This window comes from Neopelma chrysocephalum, unplaced genomic scaffold, assembly GCF_003984885.1.
Source record: "Neopelma chrysocephalum unplaced genomic scaffold, ASM398488v2 Primary Assembly neopelma1_26b, whole genome shotgun sequence".
NCBI lineage: Eukaryota > Metazoa > Chordata > Aves > Passeriformes > Pipridae > Neopelma > Neopelma chrysocephalum.
Window position 1 is genome coordinate 26,246 of NW_020897696.1, and position 21,573 is coordinate 47,818.

Below are 21,573 nucleotides of genomic sequence, written 5' to 3' on the forward strand. Positions count from 1 at the left end.
TCAATATGGGTAAATCTGGGCTCATGCCTTGGTTTCAAGACAGAGACAAGTGCAAGTTGCTTTATGTCCAAGACAAAAGTTATTTTGTATCTATATTTTCTTCAAAAAGAAAATTAATAACTAGTACAGTATTAACCAGAAAGTCAGTAATAGTTCTGAATGTAGGTATCTTTTACACAGAAAAGAGCTGTATTTCTTTGTCTTCAAAAGATATCATATAGCACAAAACAGCAGTCACCTGATGCACAGGAATCGTGACTTGGAATGGTTCATAAACATCAAGCAAAAATTTAAATTGAATAATTCTGGTATGAAGGAATTGCTACATCCCCTTCGATTTGATTCACAGTCATAGTCGGCTGGAAAATCCCCAGGCAGAGATAGACCACAGGCATGACAGTGTATTGCCTGGAGGGTAAGAAGTCCTCAGCCTGCAAGGCTTTGACCAACAACCTAGGTGAGCATGGTAAACATTTACCTTCAATTTATCCAATTACAAGATGAGTGGGCATTTTTCCCATTTATTCTGCAAGGTCAGAGGGATATGCTCAAAGAACTCTGAAACTCTGTAGTTAAAAAAAAAAAAGTCCTGGGAAAAGTGACAGGAGGCATGAGGCAGGATATTACTTTAAATCAGAGTTATTTCTGCTTGCACAGACCATATTGTAACTACACTGGTATCACTTCGACTTCTTAGTGGACACAGGCAGCATCTTTCCCTCAGAGATTTGCCAGATCCTCATGTTCTCTCTTTACCCTTCAGCAGAGGCCTTTCTACTAATAGGCAATAATTGTTCTCCTATTGACTGTCATATTATGTCTCTCTCTTTCACCCTGTTCACTTTTTCCACAGGAGTGCTTCCATTTATACTTGCCTACCTCTGTTTGATCTGTTCTTGATCTGCTCTCATATCATCCTCATATGATTTTATTCATTTATTTATACTTAAGGTAATGAAAGATACTTATTCAAAGCTCTAGAAGCCCTGACACAGATATTACAAGCAAAACACAACAGTGTGAAAGAAGTTTTATTAAAAGGAACTTAGCTGGGCAACAGATACACCAAAGACACTTGCCTTCTGAAAGCCCATTTTTAACCTTATCCCAAAGGACCCTCAGGGCCTCTTCAAAAATTGTAAAATTCAAACTCTTGTGAAGTGTAGGTTCTATCACATGGACAGACTTGCTTGTGTGTGGATTGTTCTGTCATGGGGTCAAGTATAGCCAAGAGAGTGGAGTGGACACCTGGGAGCAGGACCATCTCACGACCGGCTGTTCCTACTCAAGAGAAGCTAGTTGGGAAAGGTTTCTAACTATAGATTTTTCACAGTTTATATTCTCATAGAATCATAGAATTGTTAAGGTTGGAAAAGACCTTTAAGATCATCAAGTCCAAATTGTCAATCCAGTACCACCCCTATGTTCACCATTAAACCATGTCCTCGAGTGTCATTAGCCACGTGGTTCTTGAACACTTCCAAGGACAGTGACTGTACCACTTCCCTGTGAAGTCTGTTCCAACACTTTACAATCCTTTCCGTGAAAGTTTTTTTCCTAATATCTAATCTAAACTTCCCCTGGTGCAACTTGAGGCCATTTCCTCTTGTCTTGAAAGTCCTCTTATCTTCTCTGTGCATGAAGACATAAAAATGGCCACACAGTGGCTGTAGGACAACAGTGGTCATACGCAGATGCTTATGGAGACATGGGCATTGTATACTACTTCCTCCACATACTCTCCATCCTCCCACTGTTTTCAGCTTAAGGGACTTTCTGATCAGGATGTGGTTTCTGGCTATTTAGTGATCCTCGATGGATTATGTCCCAAGACTTGTGCTGTCTCCTCCATCAGCACATGTAAACTGTAGATATGTGCTATGTCACACTGCACAGATTGAGTCCCTGATGCAAGAAGAATCACCTCATCCTTACTGCTTCATTCAGTGTTCCTAGCTCTTGCTTGAGAGAGAATGACCAGTCCCTACCCAAACTCTCCAAGCGACCCACATCTTTACAGCCATCTATCATATTGCCTCTAAATTATCATTCTTCCAGGCTGGAAAGGTTGTTACACAAACCAGTCTGTTAAAGACTTCACTGCTTCTGCCTCAATTCTTACCTGGTTTTGAGTCCCTCTGTCTTGTTCTTACTCCTTTGACATCTTCACTCCCTCCATTCTTCTGCCTGAAGAAAAGAGATAGTAAAAGTTATCCTTTGCTTTCGTGGAACAGTGGTGACACAGTGAAGTACAAGTATTATTACTACGAAAGCAATACAGAATGCTCTCTTTTCCCAAGGCTTAGTCAAGGACTCAGAAAAGCAACAATTCCATATATCAAGGACAAGACAGAACAGTATTAATGTAAACAAAAATAAACCCATGGTTCTATCTACATTTTTTTCATACTTGTTTAGCAACACAAACTGACTAAAACCCTTCATATTTCATGAACTACCTCTGTCAACCAGTCCACTCTGGTGTTAAAAATCAGAAGTGATGGGACATCTTCCACCAATTTCAGGAAATTATTTCATACACTTGTATGCATAACAGGTCTGGAAAATATGACATGCTACAAAGGTGAGATTGCCACGTTTTTCCTGCCCTTTAATCTGTCTCTCCCCTTTCCATGATACATTTAATTTCTTAGGATATATATTAAGTCATTTCTCTCCCTTACTTGGCCCATCTTCAGCTAGGTGTGTAAACTTGGTGTCTGATTTAAGGTGCACAAGTTGTCCCGTTGTCTTAATGATTCTGAATCATACATTTAAAGCTAGCTTTGTGCTTGAGGGTATGGCCTTGTGAACATGTTACAGTGAGGCATTCAAGGGTGTGGATTTTTAGGACACCAGCTACTCTGCAATAACTGCACAGATAAACACCTTTGCCTGCTGGTAAATGCAAAGCAGGTTAGCCCAGAGAGAATATCAGCCAAGATCACCTCTGCCCCCACTACAATTGCTTCTGCTGCTATTCCCTGAACACTTGTCCTTTTAACAGTCTGACCCCAACAGCAACACTATGCCCAGAAATAAACACGATAGTTGCACATAGAGGCATCGCCACCTCCCTCACCTCCAACGTGATTCACCGCCCAATACAGTTCAAAGTGTACTTTTTTTTTAATACACCCCAAAATCTTGCAAACAGAAGTCATATTTAAGAGACTTTGTCTCCCTTGTTGCATTACAGCTTCAGCTGGTTTTTTTTAATGTTTATATGATAGGATATATTCTTTGCCGAGTCTTTGTTATGTATCACACATATATAAGTCCTCTAATTCTTGAACCCCTCTGTTTCCCTCTGCTGGTTAAAAATGTGTATCTATGGGGAGCAGGGAGGGTGGGAAAGGGCAGGAAATTCCTCAAATAATTCTCAGAGTCAAATCAGGTACCCAGTGTGGGAGGAGGGGGCAGAGGGGACAGACCTCACAAGTACTGTATACCAGTTGTTGCTGCCCTGGTATATATAAATACATTTTTATATATATAAAATGTATAATATATAGTATTTAAATAATATATTTATACATATTATTATTAATAAAATAAAAATAAATACATTTCTGAGAGCCTATAGATATTGTTACACCATGTATATACTTCATAGGGTCCTGAGAAGAGTTTATCAGCTGCACAGAAATTCCTGCATACTTTATCATCTGGGCAAGCATCCCAGTGCCAGTGTTGTCTCTTGCTAGAGTCTCTTTGGAGTACCAGAGGTTCCCAGGAACATTCCCAGAAGCTTTTAGCTCAACATGAGTCACTGCCAAGTTGAGCAGTTTCTTCGAGTCCCTTGTAGCAATCCTCCTGAAAACTGCAGAAGAGGAGCTTGCAGGCTCTACAACAGTCCCTAAAAGGCTAAACTTGTACAGGAGTCATTGTCTGGTCTCCAAAAACATTTATCTGAATGAAGACACATTTATCTCAACCTTGCACACATTTAAGGTCTCTGCAATGAGATCACAAAATCTGCATGTAGCTGGAAATGAAAGACTTCTCATGGAAGTTTTTCCTTTGGTGATTTCCTAAAATCTTTTTGTATATTCTAATAATCCCTTAGATCCCTAAATGATGATCAGCACCCCTTTCCTGTTCGAACTAGATGTTCAAGTCAGTTATATGAGGCCAAGTTTCCTCCCCAGGCAGTTTATAATGTCGGCACACAGGTTATGTTGTCTGCAGTAACTGATGCAGTGAATTACTCCATTATTTAACATATCTCTCAGAACAGCTACCCTCTGAGAAAAAACTGCATTTTTGAGGCCAGCTGATTTTTCAGAAATAGCAAATCATCAGTGGGGCAAAAGGGTAGATTTCACCAAAGGTGCAATAACATTGTTTTCTTATTTTAGCCTACAAAAATTATAATTTCCCAAAAACAAAATGAAAGAAAAAATTCCAACAACCACCAAGCCCTTTTTATTCCTGAAGAACTTGCTATTCCCCACTTATTTTGCTGTGTAAGAATTTGCCTATGTTTTACGTTAGCATTTGTAATGCTTCTTACTAGCCAAAATGCTAATTGTGTGACTTAAGTTCCAGTATATTGCTTCCTTTGAACCTGCTACTCTTGTAGTAGCACTTTCCCTTAATAGCACATTGAATTCATGCAGTTTCTGGTCATCAGTTCCTAAATTCCCTACAGTACTCAAATCTTCAATGAACAGAAAGATGAGCATGAAGCATTTGCCAACTTGAAATCCCTGCTATCTGGACAACAGACTCAAAATTGGTTTTTAATTATTTCAAGATTTTAACTCTGAATGTGTGGCTAAATAATTAAAATTGGGATTGGTAAAATATACTGAAAATACATTTACCATTAAAATGTATCACCTGTTAGTTGTTCTACTTCAAACTCTGTAACTTCGTGGTGTTACTATTTTCTTTTCTTTGATGTTTGTTCCTTTTAAGCTAACACTGAAGAATTTCACTCTCACCCATCGTGGTTATCAAGCTGTGGTTTGTCAGCATTGTCAGTATTTATGATATACAACTCTCTTCTGCTCTTCCCAGCTTTGGGGAATTAATACCTTGTATGCGTTGATTAATAGCCCTTCTGTATTGATATTCCTTTTAGGAGAGTTAGGAATGTCCACCACATAATCATCTCCATCACTTAGTAACACTGCTCCTGGTCTGTTGTATAACTCTTGTATAGGGACACTTGGTATGTGAATACACTCCTTAATTTTCATCTTTTGTTTCAAGGATAAAACAAACAAAACAATAACAAAACCTCCTTTATTTTGCATGCTGGAAGCATATGCCATTAATATTAATTAATTTACTTATTTAAAGTTGGTAAAAGAATTTGCTCTTAGGCTGGGAATGTGACTGCCAAGTTTCCTGTCTGCAATTTGTTACAGCTCAGTAGTAAACTCCTGAAAATAGGAATTTGAAATGGAAATAGTGACAGGCCTTTTAACTACGCTATAATAAGCAGGGTGTTTTATCCTGCATACTGTATGTCGTTACACAATGGCAGCCTATCGTAAGGTGCACAGAAAACAAACAGGGTCTCTTTAGATCACTCTCCTGGCTAAAACTGGGCAGACAGAGGAAGCAAAACAGGCTGAAAAGACAAAAGACTAGAAGGTCAAGAACACCACACCCAGACCTAAGCCCTTCTGTTACACAGCGGAGCAGAAGAATCTTAGAGAACTTGCACTTGAATAAATTGACTTTGATCAGCTTGCCATAAAAAAAAGAGGTGTAGTCTGCCATATTGCTAAAGGAGGTAGGTAAAGAAGGAAATTTCCCTGTAAGTCTGAAGCTGCAAATTAACGTACCCAGGCCTGCCCTGTTATGCAGAGCAAAGCTCTAAAAAGTATGTTTCTTGTAAATGTTATCTGCCTATAACAGTATTTTCTATGTAATTCTGCACATATAAAACACAGGAACATTAAAGCTGGTTTGCATACTAGCTTTCAAGTGACAGTTGTAAAATGTAATTTTTCAGAGATGCTGAACATCTGGAGTCCTAACAAGTCAGCTGAGTTCCTCCAGATTTACACCTGTGTAAATGCCAGCAGTACTGCATCTTTGTGAAAATAAAATACTACTACTGCTTTTAACAAGGTATTTGGCAAACAGGAAAAGAACTGAATCATATGTGCAAAACAGAACAGAGTATCTGGGACTTGAACTGAGCCCTTCTAGTTTGTAGCACACATGCTTAAATGCCAGATATTGAACTGCCACATCATGTCTATTTTTACTAATTGAGTTTACTTGTGTTTGGGCACTGTACCAGCTACTCGGCAAGTCCAGGAGATTAATGTAAAAGCCTCTCTGCATTTAGAAAGTATAGGCATTCTAGATTTACAGCTGCTTATTCTGAGGGTGGCTGACTGCTGATCCTGATGTCTTTGAGTAACAGATGGTTTTCTGAGCTGCACTGATAATGAAAATTATGTAATTTACCTCTTAACAGTAAAATAAAGCAGAGAGGCAGAATAAAAGAAAAAGCAATATATTCACCTTCTACAAATAGCATATCTTAGTACACAGTGGGATGAGGTGGGATGGGAGAAGTCCAGTCAAAACTCAAGGCTATCAATAGTATTGGAAATTCACACAAGTTAAAACTTGCATAAAATAACCCTTCCTGATCTGGACTGTGAAAGCATTGGTCCCTGTAATGTTAGAATTTATAGCTTTAATCTTCTTAAAAGCTGCATGGCTCTTCTCACATGTGGGGAAAACAGATTTGATGTTTCTGAGATTAAAACTACTGAGCTGAACTTTGCTTGTTATTGGCCAGAAGCACTTGGAAACCTAATAAAGCATTCCATTAAAATCTTGGCATTTTAGAAACACAAAAGAAATAGGCTTCTCAAAATGTGAGTCCAAGGCAAAAGGACACTTTTGTGGGGGGGGAGGGAAGATTGTGGAATTTGGATTTTAACGAAGTTTGCAATGACTTAAAAATACATCAAGGGAAATGCAAGGTAGAATGGAACAATAAATGCTTGATGTAACCAGCAATGTGAACTCTTTGTTATTTAAACTTTATTACATTTGAAGACACTTTTTCATGTTCTTTTAAACCTCATACTTTTTTGAGTCTATGAGTAGCTGGAAAAAGTACAACATGCATCACTGACTATCTGTGTGGTCTCTAACAGGTAATGTTAGGCCTGATTTCTTAAAATTATGAGGATCCACAACCACAGCTGAGATCAACATGGGCTACTAGTATTCTGGGCTTTAAATGATCAGCTTTACTCCAAAAAAAAAGCTCCTTAAGGCTGGCTAGGCTACAACTTCAGGTCCACAGGCAGCCTATAGTGAACACAGCTTTGCACTTATAATCAGTATATGATTTGATTTGATCTATGATGATGCCACTAATATTTCTTTAGAAAGAGGCATAATACTGGTGGTTGGTGGTGATGGTATGATCTATGAGTTCAAAGCTGTAGCATGACTGAACAAGGTTTATGATCTTATCAGTAGTGGTAAAACCTTGTACAATACCATCTGGACAAATGGGATGAGAAATGCCTAGTGCCAGCTCATTGTCAAGAACCCTTGCTTGCCTTCACCGAGGTACAGTGAAAAGAAGACTCATAAACTACTGCTTTTACTGTTCTCTGCAGGCTAACAAACAGACAGAAATAAAGACTTATAATCAAATATAAAAAAAGTAAAGCTCCATAACCAGCACTAAATATGATAGGTCTCTTGCTAGGGTTCATTGAAGAGGTTTGGGGTTTTGTCAAAAGGCAAACAACATTAATTCCAATGTGCTATGAAACTACTTAGTCCTCTCTATACTGGCAAAGACAACCATGAAAGTTATGCTAGAATTTGCCTGCGTACGGTTATAGCTAAATCAGATCTTCTAGTGACAGTCTACTTATAAATTGCCCTGTAGAATCAGAAAGTATGTAGGCTATCTTCTGGAAAACTTGTGGTTAAAACCCTGGGAAGCCTGTAGTGATAATCAGGTAACAATCAAATACCTACAGATTTTAGCCTGGATTTTACCTCACCCAGGAATTCAGAGTGTTGAACCTGGATCCTACAGCTGGTGTTAATGAGTTCTACTCAAGTTCATCCCACTGTAGGTGACAGTTGCACAGAGTTCACTTATGCAATTATATTTTCTGCCCTTTCCAAAGAAATTCACCTTTACACAGCTCAACATTATCGGGTGCTCATAAACTGGCTGCTAACATGGCTGGTGTTCTTTAGTTTTAGTGGCACTAACATATAAAGAGCTATCTACTGTAACAGATGCTCTTTCATAGTGCAAAATAACAGCACTCAGACTTAAACTGTAAATTACAAACAATCCCTCTCTAACTACAAAATGAATATGCTGAATGGGGAGCCTTGTCAACTAAGATATTAGTAAATCAGGTTGAGGAAGACAAATTATTCACTAAAGCTAAGTAACTAAAATTTTATTCAGTTAACGTTACTGTCATTAGAGTTCTCCTGTTCTTTGCCATAATTGGTAGATAAGAAAGAGAGTAAGTATAAGCAACATGCAGTAAATCAGTTATGTGTTTCCTTGCTATGTTAAAGTGACAGAAAATGTTTCTGTTCTTCCTTTTTATTAATTTCTATCAGTAGAAAAGATGTTATATAAATACTTATTACTGGCATGTGCCTGGACACATCAAGACAGACCTTTCCCAAGGATTTTATAATTATTTTGTCCACATCAAACCACAGACAGGGCCCAGTGGTGCAGCTGCCATGTATTTGATTACAAATTTACTGATAATAATGCCAAGGAGGGGAGTTACAACAGAAGATGAAAATGAGTTGAAGCATAGCTTTCTGCGCAGAATGTCGCTGGTAATGCTGCAAAAAGCATTCAATGCACAATTATTTTTTTTTTTTTAACCTTTTTTTTTAACCCATCTCTTCATGAAATCCCAATGCCAAGTTCACCAGAAAGATATGCTCAGGGCAAATACCCTAGATTACAAGGTTTACAGCTACATCTGGAGTCCTTGTGACATCTCAAATCTAAAACTTCGTCAGAAAGGACATGGAGAACTCAGAGGGAGCATAGTTAAGGGATGGACACAGCACAGTGGTTCCTGCCCCATAGTGGCAGCCTTTCAGGAATTCCTGAACATGATGGCAAGGATGGTGAGCACAAAGCTGGCCTTACGAAATGCATGCAACTGCCCATGACCTGCATGGGGATAAAATGAGCTAGCCATTCATCATTTTCTTCAGCATGCACTGGGAGACATTGTTGTGTCCCTCAGTTCAGGATCAGGCTTGACAAGGCCCGATTATTATGACTCTGGAAGAAATAGGTATGCTCAAGAAAAGACCTTGGCAGCTGTCTGCAGGCAGGATTTAATATCCTTGCCTTTCATGGGGTTCCTGGGCAGAAGTCTGAAACTCCTCTGCATGACAAATGCAGCCTGGTTTTATCTCATGCATTTGCACTGCCTGCATCTCCTTCAATACCTGGCACCAGACCCCAAATGCCACTAAATAAAGGTACACACGGGTAAAGCTGCCTTATCTAGGTCTTGACCGCATATGTTAAAGAACAGGACTAGCTGAATGGCTCTCCTCTGAGAGCCAAATTTGCCTTCTTTCTCCTTCCCAGATTAAGCAGAGAAGCAGGCAACAACCCCAACAGTTTTGCCAATACTAGCTCAGGGCACACCCAGAGGCATATTTTGTGTGCTTAAAGAACTTTACAGAGTTGAAAGACTTAGCTCAGGAAATGCAAAGGGTCTGGACCTGACCTCCAGAGCCTGACAAAAGAGTATATGCATATACTGAGGAAGGAGGCTCCCTCTGTTGCACAGAACTGGCTCCATTGCTCTTTCCCATTTCCCTAGATATCCAAGGTATTTGTATACAAGTTAGAAGGAAACCAGTAGACTAGTTGGTGTGCAAGGGGACTTGGTGGTCTCAGTGAAGATTGCTTTAGGTGACGTAGCAAAAGGACGTCCTAACGCAGGACCCAACCCAGCCACAGTTTGTGTGGTGGGAAAGCCCCTCAGTCTCCACTTGCTATAGCTGACAAGTGAAATTAATCCATTAGTCTCATTTTAATGCAACAACAAAATCACTGTGCAAATATGCCATGACGGGCAGTTTGTGCCCATGATGCAAGCTATACCCAAACCAGTGGTCATAAAATAAGGATTAAAGTTCAACAAGGAAGCTGATAATGAAGAAGCCTGCCCAGACTATGCCCTATTCTGGCCAGTGTTACATTATCTTCTAATTTTAGAACAGCTGACAATTTTTCCCAGAGCAGAAGTTGACAAGAGGCTGAGCAACGCCAATGTCGTTAAATCTTTGTTTTCAGGCAGAGTGTTGTCTCCACACTGCAAGAAATTGTTTCAGCTTGTGAAATTTTGCAGGAAGGCACACACTGTCGCTGGATGCCCATACAGGGAGCTGTGTAATATGTCGAAACCATCTGGCATTTTGTGGTTTTGCAGTATCAGTCAGACACACTGTCTGGAAACACAGGGCTCAAACCCAGAGTCCTTGATTCAGGTCAGATACCTACAGATGCCTGTGGTCGTTTGGCTGGACTAGAAGCTGCAGAATAAAGCACTTAATTAGGTGGCTGAAGTTTATGACTGATTCTACGGGCAGCTGAGCTAGAAGCCTATTATCGCTCAGGAAGGTTTAGTAAATGTAATTATTATGGTATGCTTGATATAATACACAGTCTTCATGAAATGCTCCAAAATATCATTTTAAAGACTCCTTTTGTTGCTGTTATGCTTTGTACCTTCTGACTAAGGAATAGGCCAGATAATGTGAATCCCAATGTGAAGCTTACTGAAAACTACTACTAAAATTAATAGAGCACAGTTACGGAAGAGTATTTTGTATAGAATTACCTTGTCTGAAGTGTGAATAACGCTGCCGAAAGCAGGCTCTGGGTTACATTAATCCAGTGATCCAAAGTTTTTTAACCAGCTGATGTCACTAGGGAGATTTGAAGTCTTTATAATTACCGCTCAAGGCCTAGAAGAAGAGGGGAGGAAAGACAATGAAATTATGTTTCATATGTTGATTCAGAGAGTAACCTGCAGTGATCTGTTAACTTGTTTCATCTATCAAGAAAAGCAAATTAATTCTATATCCAGTCGGTTTTATAAGTGGCAGCTCAATTTGCTTTCCCAGTTAACCAAGGAAGAAAGTGGCCTTTTGTCACAAACAATTGCTTCCTGCAATGCTGCAGAATAAGATGTAAAATAGGCAAAGAGCTTTGGATACAGCTTCCAACGTCCTACTAAGAAGTAAAATTTCTTTCTTTCATCTTCCTTTAGAGAAGGAATTCAGGTTATGCTCTGCACTAAATTAAAGTGTTCTGCTCAGTTATGTACATGTACAGCTTTGAAAACTGTTCCTGCTTCTAGGTCAAGGGCTCTCCCTGTGGCCAGGTGCCAGCTTTATCCCTGGACTCCCATAATCCCTTGAAATAAATCAACTTTCCATTGAAATCCTCTGCCAGTTCCACTGCAGACTAAAATGTGCTGTCTGTTGCATGACGCTCTTTTATACTTTTGTGGAAACAAAAAAAAAAGAGAGAAACAATGTGTCCATTGTGTACTGGATACAGTTGGAGGTAACACACATTGTGTGTATTAAAGTCTATCTTTGTATCTTTCACTAACCCAAGATTTCAGCATTTATTATTAGAACTAAGAAAAATACCTTTGACCAAAGGAATAATTCAACTGATTGAAAAGGATCCCAGCTTGTGTGCGTGTGTGTGTGAGTGTGTATCCCATTACTACTCTGCTCACGTGGACTGAAGTGTGTGGATGCATTATACTACTTCCCTGAGCAGATGAAGCCCTCGAAGATTTTTTTCTCTTTCCTTTTTTTTTTTCCTTTCCCCCCAATATCAATTTCTTCTCTGTGTGTTATAAATGAACCTGAATACATTCACACGTTCATGTGGAAGACTAAAAGCTGTCACTTCATTTCAGGGAACCAGGAGGCTTTAAACTCAGCTGCAAGAAAGCCCAGATGCTACTACATCTCCAGGGGAAACTTATCTACTCAGAAATGGCAAAACTTCTGAACAATAATAACAAAATCTAGCTTAAAGATGCTGCTGCCGTTCTTCTGTCGGTGCTGAGGTCAGTACTTTGGAGAGTGGGTGCCAGTCAGAAACTGCAGCACTCTGAAGACTGACATTTCTAAAAAGCTCTGCTTCTCCCCAAATCTCAGTAACTTTAAATGGTCTGCCAGTTAAATCAGAACAGCCTGGTATAAAGCCTCCAATTTTCTGACAACCTTTATAGTCTCTTGGCTCCTACAAGGCCCTAAAGCTGATCGTGTATAATCCTGAGCTGAATGTAAAATAAATATGAAAACCTGTCATGATTTTACAGTTTTTCAAAGGATATTTCACTAAATAAAAAGAGCTGCATTTTTGGCACACAAATGCTCCATATAAAAATCACAGTTAGTTCTTTGAAATAAAGTTACACAACGCGGTGCCAGACTCTGCCCTCTGAAGTTTCCCCCTGAGTGCTGGGGAGCAGCTGTCTACATCCTTATGAGCTGGCTGGTCCTGAAGGTCCTGTGCTCCTTTCCCCTGCACAATGGCTGTGCGAATCAGGGCGGTGACACTGGCTTGAGCCAGTCCAGCCCCTGAGGGTTCCTCCAGCATGGGAGCCTAGAGGGACATACCTGGGTCTCATATGAGCTAGGGCTCTGCCCATGGTGGCCAGCTAAATCTAGCACTGGCAATTGCTTCCATGTTTGTGGTGCAAATATAGCCTGAGCAAATTGTGACCCAGAGCTCACCCAGCCTTCGTGTCCTTGAAATCTGTTGCCTAAGAAAATAAAAATTGTTTGCTGAAACCTCTTCCGCTAAGCCTGCGTTATTTAGCTATCTACATTAACTATGCGCCAAGGCATGGGCTATAAGCTGGAGCGTCCACAGCACTAGAGCTCAGAAATTAGTTTAAATCACTGACAAACTAGAGCTGATTTCAGGCTCCACTGGCTTTACAGACCCTCAAAAAGATCTACAGGTCCAGAGCACAGCTACAAGGCCAGAGAGGGATGCATAGGTCTAGCAAAGTAGGACCCAAACACAGCAACATCAACAATGGACATGAGGTGCATTTTGAGTGAAGCTGTGACCAGACTGACAAAGTATCTATTTACCACCCTGCAGAAAATCTAAAAGACCTGTCCTGCAAATCCTGGGGTGGTAGCTCACTGTTAAAATCACAAGTTATGTTTGCACAGTTCTGTTCGGATGGTTGGCTGGGAAGATACAGAGGCAAGGCAAGGCATCTGTGATGTCACTCACAAGGTTTCCAGGTTTGTCTGCAGAGCTCTTTCATCATGCAGGTTTTAAACGTTATGCACCTGTGTCTCATATTCTCCTCCTGGAACAGGGTACAGGCAATTGCACTGAATATAAAAGCCTCAGTAAACTATTCCCCTAGAGCTTTAATTTTAAATCAGACTAAGTGAAACTATCTGTTTTTTTCCTAGAAGCCCTCAGTGGACAGTTTCTTCACTTAGCTCCACCACCTTCAGTCCTTCCTTTTAAGTGAGGAGTAGAGCTGAACCTAAAAATTCAAAGCAAAACTCAGCTGAAACCACTATGTTTCATCTGGTTACGTGTCAAAACCTCAAACCTTGTGTACACAGGGCTCAAATTATAAACCCATCAGGCATAATTCCAGAGCTGGACCCAGGTTTGCATGGAGAGCTCACAAATCTTTTAGAGAAGCTGATATGAGTTTTGAGTTCATAATGACTTGAAAACCCAAAGTGGCCAGGAGACTTTTCCAAGGTCAAACAGTGAGTTAGAAGGGGAGCTAAGAAGAGAACTGCAGCCCTGGCCACTTCACACACTTTCCTACCAACAGAGGCAGAAACTCACTCTGCTTGAACTTCATTCTGCATAGCCTTTGTCAAACCACTCAAAACAACCACTTTTCTTACCTGTTAATTGTTTTAATAAGTCACATGGCAATGAATGACTAAAAAATACATCATCCCTGTAAGGATTCAGCTGTGGAAAAAGCACCATTTAGCTGCAGGGTAGTTATTACTGCATAGCTTTGATTTTGCTGCACAGTGCATACCCTGTTTATTGAAATGCTTACATGCTGCTGTGGGTGAAATCATCATGACTTACAGGTATATTCTGAAGCTAAAGGAATTAACTCAGATCCACTCATCTAGACTGAAAACAAGCCCTGTCCACTTATCTGGGTCTCCATAATGCTCTCAGAGGTTGGCTAATGTCCCTTTGGACGTTTTTGAATGCTACCCAAACCTCTGCATCTAAAACATGAACATAAAATTTCAAGGTGAGAAAACACACTTGCAGTTAGAATACCTGCCCCTCCTGCTGGCTCTGCCATGGCACATGTCTCACTGCAGAGAACTGAGATAATTTCAAGTTCACAGCATAGGTAATGCAGTAGTAACTTTCAAATCTAGACCATCATGCAGTAGTCACTCATTTGCCTGTTCCACATCCATTCTACCAAAACTTTAAGATATTCTGCAATACAACTGTTCTGGGACCAAGGCTTAATGCTGAAATACCATCAGGGCTGAGGTTTGCTACATATTGCTTTCTAACAGTCCCTGCTGTTTGACACCTGGAATGGCATTAAGGAGCTCTGGCACTGCATCCAGAGTTTTCTACCAATAATTGCAAATGCTTCTACAATATGAGAAAAAGAAAAGGGGCTTCAGCATTTAAGGACTGGGTCTGTTTAAGGTCTTGAAAACATTTTTGTGGAGTGAAGGGTCAGCATTTGAAAAGTAAGGTATGGCTTATATACACATGTAGTAAAAACCTGAGATTCCAATACATACCTTTTCCAATTTGAGTTAATTAGGAGTTTGCTTTACTCCCTGCTAGTTTTGCTTGCAGGCAAATTTTTTTTGAGCTCAGCAGCCAGGACTGTATCTAGGGCTAAGCTCTCCCACCATTTCATTCCAATATTGAAAGAATTTTTCTGGCTTCCTGTTAAACCATGCACTGATTACAAAATTCTTTTGCTTATTTAGGGCCAGATTCAATAAAAATTCTGTCCAGCTTCCGCATCATAGAAGGCCACAAAAGCCCTGAAATATTTTGGTTTTGAAGCCTGTGTGGGCTTCCATGGTTTGGATGCTGGGTAACTGTTCCAGTGAATGTGGTCCTCATAAAGCTTTTCAAGGTCCTGCTCCATATGGACCTAGTGATTTCTCTTTATTCTTTCCAGTGTGGATTACAATCCACTTCACAGAATCTTTGATTTATGCCTCTAGCTACAAGCTAAATCCTAGAGGAATAGGTCCTTTTCATACCAGGTCACATCCTCTGCAGAACACTGACAGAAAAATTAGAGTTTCTGAAAAGCAAGCACCACTTACAAAAAACTGGTACGTTTTGCATGCTTTATATGAATATAAGTGAATGGTAAAAATCTAAAAGGAAATTCAATAAACTACTCATTATCTATATTCATATGACTAAGCTACACGTGGAACGTAGCTTTCATCCTCCATAAAAAATGTACAGATGTTCTATAGAAAACTGTATGAACAAACTTTAACCTCACGACTGCTATTATTTTGTAATAAAAGGCTCACAGCATAATGTGAGCTTTTTTTAGAATGTAAGTTCCATGTGAGTAGTGTGTTGTTAATTTAATATTAATGCAATGCACCAGGAAAAACTCTGCACAGAATCTCAAAGAGAGAGAATCACAATGCTGCAGACAGGAGATTTGTGGCATGGATTTTATTTGTTTCAGCACTCAGAACAAAAATCATTGACCAGGATTCTAATTGCCATAGGGCAGTGGATTCATCTACAGATGTTTTCACATGCCTTGGCATGAGGATTTTGCTGCAGCATTCCTGCTACTGTTCCTGAGAATCATGTGGTTAAGTCACCTTGCGCTGCACAGAAAATTTACCTCTCACTGTCAAGTGCATATGAATGAGCTTCTTTTTTGGGAACAGCAAAAGAAAAAAAGAATCTACTAAATAAACTTTAGAATTTCTTTTGCTGAACTGTCCTTCAGGTAGCAGGTGTGAAGGCTTTCACTAAACTCGCAGATTGCAAATGGGGTGCCTGCTTTGCTTGCACCACGAACAAATTAAAGCGGGGGAGCAGAACAGAAATCCAGTTTCATCCACACAGTTTCCATTTCCTACTGCCTGAGCCCTCTCCTCTGCAGCGTCTGCCATTCAGGATACATATCCTGTATTCCTCCAAGAATCAGTTCACTGTCTCATCTCCAAATGCATTGGTGAAGTAATTTATGTCTCCCATTATTATAATCGCTTAGCAGCTCCCAAGCATGTAAAAATAGCAACAATAATCTCTCCCACTTTTCCTTCCTTAGCACCCCATAGGAGAAAGCTTGATTAATCCTGTAGGGGTTACACATGCACTTGTGTTTTTCTGTAACTTATAGAGAGAGTTTGACATTTTCTGAAAGAGATGATGTCTACAGACATCTTATTCACTGCAGAAATTCCTCAGTCTAGATACAACTTCTAGGAAAGTCCTGTATCCAGAAGCTTCCTTCTTTTGCTTGACAGTTTCAATGTTTCTGTGAAATGCACTCACATACTATCATGATAGTAAAGGACGGCCCAATCTCAGAAACCATGAAGGCCATTTCCTTGGAAGCCTTCCAGGGTCAAATTTGAAAACCTACCCAGGACTCCGTGCAATGAAGCAGAACTTCCATGCATAGCAGGTAGAAAAAAATGAGGAGACATTTATGAACAACAGACCTATGGCAATGTGTGCACGGTAAAATGACAGACTGCTCCCTTTTGTTCCAGTTTTCCAAGCATGTGATTGCAAACGCAGTTATCGTTTTATGTGGATCATCGCAGCTGCACTGCACCCATCAGAGCGAAGACAACAGTCTGGTCCTTGTGAAATGGAGATGGAGCTTTCCTATTTCTGTGCATATTCTGTGGGCAAGTACTAAAGCTCAAAAGTTAACAGAGGTGCAACAAACGTCAAACAAATGCCCTCAGCACTTGGAATAGTTATAAAAGGAAGAATTTCAAAGCACTCCTCTGCTTCTACAGTCATCATCTAGGTCTAAACTGCTAGGAAAAAGTACACTGGTTTTTCTAAAGGCATAATTTAAAATCCATTTTGGTCAAACTGGTGTAGAAGACAGAGTGGGCATCCTCATATTTCAGTGTTAAACCATGTCTGTTTTGGTTTAAGCTTAAATCTATTTAGGAGCCAATTTTGTATTTGCAAATAAGATGGTCTTAAGCTAGCACAGTCAATTGGGTTTATATGTGATTTTTAAGCTGATACACTGATACAGTTGTTTAACGTAACTGATAACTTGGACTTGCCTGGTTCACTTCTGGCCACTTGCTCTGCAGTGCAATGTCAATTTCAGGTAGTTACTAAGATAATTAGGGGAAGACAGTAATTACACTTGCAATAAGGAATATGAAAACCCAGATAACATCTACAGAAAAGCAGGCACTGTAGCTCACTATGTGATCTCCTCAATCCTCTAGTGGTTTCACATGCATATGGAAGAAACCTTGTCAGCTTCCAGAGATGAGGAGTTCGGAAACATGAAAACAACTGCTGCTTGTGACTCCTCTGGCTCCATCTTAGGAGAAGGAACAGAATGCTTTCAAGGAGCTTCCACTGATATGCACAGCTTCTCCACACAGGTTAGAAGCATTTGATGATCAACAGTATCAAATATCACTACCATTTTTCACTGGCCAAAGTTACAAGGGTAGCCTCAGTACTCTGTGCTACCCCTCAGTTACAGGGATCAAGTTACTGGCTGCCTAACAGCTGATGTTAGAGATTAATTTTTGTCAACCTGATTAGCAGAGGACAGTTAAAATTTGGGTGGAAGCCTGTAGGATTTCGCTCTTCGAAAGACCAATCCATGAACAAATCTCACCAGACCAAACATTAGCTGTGATGGAAGATTCAGGTCAAAGGGGGAGATCATACCCTCCATTTACTGAAGCCCAAAATACTCTGTTTCCCTGCCCATTTGCTCAAACCTTGAAAATTATGGTTTGTTTCTTCTCCTGATTTAGCTTGAGTGCCTGGGGTGTTTCGGCAGAGGCTGTGAAATAAAATACCTCATACAAGAGATGTGACAAGGTGAGTAGTGTCAACTGAGGTTTATAAAGCAACATTAGGCTCCTTCTGTAACATCAGAGGAGTAGGCATCTGGCAGTGGCAAGGTGTGTTGTAGTACTTTGTGTAGTACTGTTGTATCAGGCAACATTTCTGTCACTGGTACTCACAGGTTGTCTTTCGGTTCTGCTCAAGTCTCCCCTCATTTCTGGGAGAGAATGGGGGCAGACAGAAGAGCAGGAGCTGAAGGTTGAGCGTGCCTGGCAGTGGTTGCATCTCTGTCTCCCTGATCTGTTCAGTTACTCCGAAATGTTTTCTAGAACCACAGGCCACACAAAAGAAACATTGGGCTGGCCTGCATTGTACTGTTCCAACTATGTTCCTTTTTCTATCTGCTCCTTCAACAGAATGGCTGATTGTTTAGAGAGCAAAGCCTGACAAGTTGATGCATCAGATATTTCCATCAGAGTAACAAGACTTACTGGAGTGGGAAGGATTCTCCTCCTCCCTGCATCTGTGACCATTTTTTCCTTTACAATTAATTGTGAAAACATCTTGAGGAGAAATTTTTCCTGTTCATTTGATGCTCCCATCTGCAATAACCTGGGTCCCCTTTGGGGTAGGCTGAAAACTCTTCTTCTTTGCTGGCAGCCCTATCACAGGGACCAGAAACAAACCCCCCACTTTGGCTCCAGTTTCCACTGTTTCCATCACACATTGCACAGCACACAGAATGATGAAAATGACAAGGACACTACATATTTTTCAGAGTCCTGTCCCCACTTTTTAGGTGAGGAGCACCCCCACATCCCCTGAAAAGCTCCATGTATGCTATTAAAAGAAAACAACCATCACTAAAAACAACCCAGTGCTTTCTATGCTAGAAGTAACAACTCATGGGCAAACTATTAATCTATTAACATTTTTCATTAAATAATTGCTCCCAGCTGAGTCTTATGAAAGACCCTGCCAGGCCAAAATGTCAGCTCAGTTATGGGATTTATTATTACAACTGTCAGGCCAGAAGGGTTTGATGCAGCAGATCCATCAGGCATGCTCAGGCAGGAGCTCCTGCCTTTGGGCCAGCTGCTTTACAAACAGGAACAACTAATGTCAGATGTTAAGTTCTGGAACTGCTATGGAACAATGGATCATTTTAGCTGTTTAGCAACTGGCAAAGACCACATCAGGTAGGGTAAGCATCAGTGCTATCCTGCTTTTAGAGCTGATAGAGGCCTTTGTCTCAGCTTTCCTTATTTTTAAACTACTATAGCATGGTTTTAAGGACTCGTGACTCAATCAGCAGGGGAGGGACAAGCTGGAGGATGAGGTGTACTTTCCTCAAGGTGGTGGCTGCTCCCCATAGCCACATGCCTCAGCCGAGGTGGCTGAGGGCATCCGTAAGCTGCAGGTCTGTGTTCAGGAGTCACAGGCTGGTCCTGGTGCAAAGAGAGGATTGTACTTGGGTTTCATAATGGAGTTCATGGAAGTCAGTGGAAATTGAACTGCAGCCAAGGTGGAGAGCCATGTAGAACAGATGTCTTTACAGAGGATAAAAGAAACAAACAAAAAAATACTCAGAGCCTGAGTTAGTACTCTTGGCCCACATTAAATCTGTAAAAAGCCCCAAAGTGCTCTAGTATGGCTGTCCGAAACACTTAAATTCCACATGTATAAAGTGAAACACATTTGCATTGCTAATTTATTAAAGGACTTCTTGACCCAAAGTCAAATACTAGTGCAAGGCTTCTGCACAGAAAAGCTGCAAGACAAGCACGCTCTTTAACTCTCTCTGTGAACATTCAGTAATGCTCCTTTTAAAAGTACATATGCTTCTTCTGGTGTCTGATGCTAATTATCTTATCAGATAACAGGCAGCCCTGTGCTGAGTAGGTATGTAATATATTAGCCTTGGGGAGGGGAAAAAAAAAAGCCTTATCTTTCAAGAAGATTTGAAACTGCATATGATCTTTCTGAGTCTGTGGAAACTTTCCTCTGCAGCAAAGAGCTTATATAAGGAAGACAAAGAAGAAAAAAAAGGAAAGGGAAAAAAAATCACAGACCCATACAGCGCTCACACTGCAATTCTCCAGGCTGTTCCTTTCTGTTGAATTTTCTCCTCTATCAGTACTTTGGAATGACATACAGGTTAAACCGTTCATCTGGCAGGGAAAGCAGCTCTGGTAATTGCAAGTTTACATTACACTATAAACGAGTGGATTAGAACAAACAGATGAACTGTGTAAATAAAATGTCACTACTTAGCTCTCCTTTGTGACTTGTATTCTGATACCACTACTACTGCTTTTACTACAACTACTACTACTACTACTGCTAGGCTTCAGCTGACAGCTCAGCCTGAAACCCTTTATTCATCTTTATTACTACTTCAGCTGCTTTGAGAGCAAAAAGGCATGGAGGACTTATTGGCTAGAGGCTCTCTAACCTAGCAGGCCTCCATGGGAAATCAATATGTCGCACTCAAGAGCACAAAGATGGATTGTGAAGCCGGGGCTGGCAAAAGAACGCATGCTGCATCTGGAAGGACATGGAGACAGCCAGTTCTGCTCTGCCAGAAGCCTCCCCAGACCGCGCATGTTTGCACACCAACCTCATGGCACCCTTCCAAGTCAATTTGTGAACCTTGGTTCACACCATTTTCAAAGTAGGTCATACGCAGTAATCTCAGCCGAGGAGAGATACACTGTCAGCAGCAGCAGTCGCTGCGAGGAGGGTGATAGCTACGACCAATGAGGGAGCTGGTGCAAACGAGGAGATGAACGCTAGGAAAGCGCTCGGGATGGGGCCAGCTGCATCCAAGGTGCTCGCCGGGCTCAAACAGCTGACAGGCGAGCTCGTACAGACCCAGCCTGTTACCATTTATAGCTGTAAAAAGCGCCCACTGTTCTCCTGGACACAACCACCAGCACAGCTTAAATATTAACCTGAATGAAAATAGAGTAGGAGAAGAAATCTAACCTTTACTTAGCTCTGTGGTCCTGACAGAAGGAATCACACCTAATTTTGAGCCATGGGATTTAAATTTACTACGAACTTCAGATTATTGCTTCCTAACGTGCTTCCCTTACCTGCCCCTGCTCTGACAGACAAAACACAGCCTTGAAGGTAGCTGTGTTTCTGGCAGAGAGGATTCCTAAAGCACTTACAGTTTCCTGCGTTTTCCTGTATCCCTTGCTTGAGCTGTTTTAGGGGCACGGAATTCAAAACAGGCACATTTAAAGCTATGTTTTTGAAAAATGGTGTCCAGGAAAATAAATGCAGAAATGAGTGCACATACTTGTTTCTGCACTACAACAATAGAGAGATCATCAGAGAATTACCAGCTTAAAGCAACAGCACAGAACTTCACAGGCATAGGAACTGTTGGGACTGTGTTGCCTTTAAATGCAGCCTGCACACCATCAGAGATGACTTGATGCTAGAAAGCTGAAGGATTGCCTGAAGAGTGCTACTGT

At 40.7% G+C, this 21,573-nt stretch overlaps 1 long non-coding RNA gene across 2 annotated transcripts in view; it reads right to left on the reverse strand.

Moving 5' to 3' along the window:
• The window catches only part of LOC113964215, a 71,175-nt gene that overhangs the window by 15,407 nt on the left and 34,195 nt on the right, over window positions 1–21,573 (reverse strand). For both annotated transcript variants that reach the window (XR_003533105.1, XR_003533104.1), the window contains exons 3-4: window positions 10,860–10,986; window positions 2,123–2,187 (exon numbers count right to left, since the gene is read on the reverse strand). This is a non-coding gene — a long non-coding RNA (uncharacterized LOC113964215). The remainder of the gene's footprint in view (window positions 1–2,122; window positions 2,188–10,859; window positions 10,987–21,573) is intronic.